The sequence below is a fragment of the Parasteatoda tepidariorum genome, chromosome 6 (genome assembly GCF_043381705.1).
Source record: "Parasteatoda tepidariorum isolate YZ-2023 chromosome 6, CAS_Ptep_4.0, whole genome shotgun sequence".
Classification (NCBI taxonomy): Eukaryota; Metazoa; Arthropoda; class Arachnida; order Araneae; family Theridiidae; genus Parasteatoda; species Parasteatoda tepidariorum.
In genome coordinates, this window is record NC_092209.1 from 52,586,824 (window position 1) to 52,589,239 (window position 2,416).

Here is a 2,416-nt window from a genome sequence, read left to right on the forward strand (position 1 = left end):
TATACTCACAGTGAGTATATATAAATATATATATACTCACTGGTATGCAATTCATCTTTTGCATAACTTTTTTATGGTTTTAGTGTTATTCATAATTTTTCTGATAAAACAAAATATTTTTTTTTATTTTTAAAATAAATATTAATATTTTTACATGCTGCTCAATTTGGAATTCTAGTTTGCCTTCCATGCGATAATAATTTATTTCAACCAATGCATACAATTAAAATTTTAGTGAGTTAACATAACATAATAAAGGAATTTAAATTAAAATAACAAATTTTGGTTTTGTTATTTGTCACTTCATTTTATTTAAAAAAAGTATTACGAAATTCCATATAAGAACATACTATCTACGTGTTGTTTGAAATATTGATAGTTCTCGACTGAATTAACATTTTATATTAAAAAATTAATTAATGTTCAACAAAGAATTATTCACTCTTTATTTCTAGAAATCAAAATAAAATACATATAATAATAATAAATAGCTACTCCTTTGACAATCTTATAACAATTATTTGATAATAGGGCCTATTATTAATAATATAACCTTTAATAACCTAGTTAATATTTTCCTCAATAATAAATGTACAGTAATAAATATAAAACTTCCTACATAAATATGAATATCCAAACAATTTTTCCTAAATAATAAAAAAAGTATTCTTCGACTTATAAATTTTATTTAAAAACGTAATTTTTAAATGATAATTTTATTTTTGATCCAAAAAATTATTTTTTGCATGAAATGTACCTTCATATCTTTTTAAGTCTGTACAACTAAAATATATAATTAAATTCGCTTGAAACTATTAAAAAAATTATTTTAACACATCATTATAAGTTACAGAACAAAAATAAAATGCGATTTGTCTGTAAGCGTTGGCGTGAAAAAAATGCGCCAAATCCGATGCGCGTGCTCATCAAAAAAGGAGTAAAAATATCAGAATATTTATATCAATATGAAATTTAATTGTAACGAAAATGCTTATAAATGTTAACTACATTATAATCTATTAATTTAAATAAAAAATATAAAAAATAATAGCTATTTTGCTAGTTAAAAACCAATTAAATTCATTTCATAACCTGACGTGCTAACATAAACATTTCAAATAAATGTTTATAAGTGAATATAAAAGAATAAAAATCTTATTTGTGAAATGCAAAATGTCCTCCTTTAATGAATTTTTCGTCACACCCGTATGCACAGCAGTATACTACCATTTTTTTAAAATTTTATTGTTCAAAACGCAGCTCATCAATCCACCTCCATAGTAAAAGACTGGGGATAGGGTTTACTGGAGGAAAAGTCGTCCAGGAATCACGTGACGATGTTCTTTGCAGCGAGGGATGGGGGACTGGTTCTCTCTACCTAAATTACTCCTCTAAGATGCCAACAGAGTAACTCCCCCCCCCCAACTCCTTGAGAAACGGGACGTAGAAAAGCAAGCAGTGGAATTTAGGATGCACTGCCGAGTTTTATGGAATGAATTTTAAGTGCATACAGCTAGTTTTTTTTTTTGTGTGTGTGTGTGAGAATTGCGCCTACGTTTTTAAGCTTGCAGATTTGGAAAAATATAGACTAAAAATACCATTTAAAAATGTAATATAACAGGAGATACCGATTGCAGATTTGATAGAAGATACCGATAGGAGATACCGATTGACGAGAAAATGTCCAAGATCAGTTTAAAAAAATCTCCTGCAACAGAAACAAGAAATTATTCCCCGTTGTAATTTGTGAGTTTAAAATTTGCTTCTAAAAGTTCTTCATCTCTCGCGGTAATCTTAGATTAAATATTTCAACGAAAAAGATTAAAAGTTAAAATCACAATATGCAAAGTTCACATTGTAATTTTTGTTTTAATTTGGAGGATTTAAAATTATTTTTTGAATATGTTTCGATTTTTAAACAAGCATCATTCTTTATTGTTTCGTTCCTTCACAATCATGGTTATAATCACTCGTTTTTTTTATTAAAGAAATAAATGCTGTCCTCCACATTTAGTGGTTACCTACCATGTTTTGAAAAGTAAGTCTTTAATTCTACAGTTTTGTAATCCTAAAAATTGGACACTTTCACAGCCTAAATTCGAAATGCTACTAATGGAAAATCATTTAATATACATAATAAACGCTTCACATATACAATGCGTTCTTGACATATGAAGTACAGAGTTTTCACTACATTTATGTAGCACCATATCTTAATCTGTTTATACCTTAAAAGTTGTCTTACTTTTAGGATCGCATCTCTTCTCATCCCCCGGTATGAGGTTGTATGTTTGAATTATACAGCCATAAGTATTTAAACTTATATTCTTCTGGCACTCCTGGTAACATTCCTACAATGAAAAATGAATTCATATATATATATATATATATATATATATATATGGAGAGAGAGAGA

General features: G+C 27.3%; 1 long non-coding RNA gene across 1 annotated transcript in view; it reads right to left on the reverse strand.

Moving 5' to 3' along the window:
* Positions 1–2,416, reverse strand: part of LOC139425763 (uncharacterized) — a 7,196-nt gene that overhangs the window by 3,517 nt on the left and 1,263 nt on the right. Inside the window, exon 2 of the long non-coding RNA XR_011636908.1 lies at positions 2,246–2,351. This is a non-coding gene — a long non-coding RNA (uncharacterized lncRNA). The remainder of the gene's footprint in view (positions 1–2,245; positions 2,352–2,416) is intronic.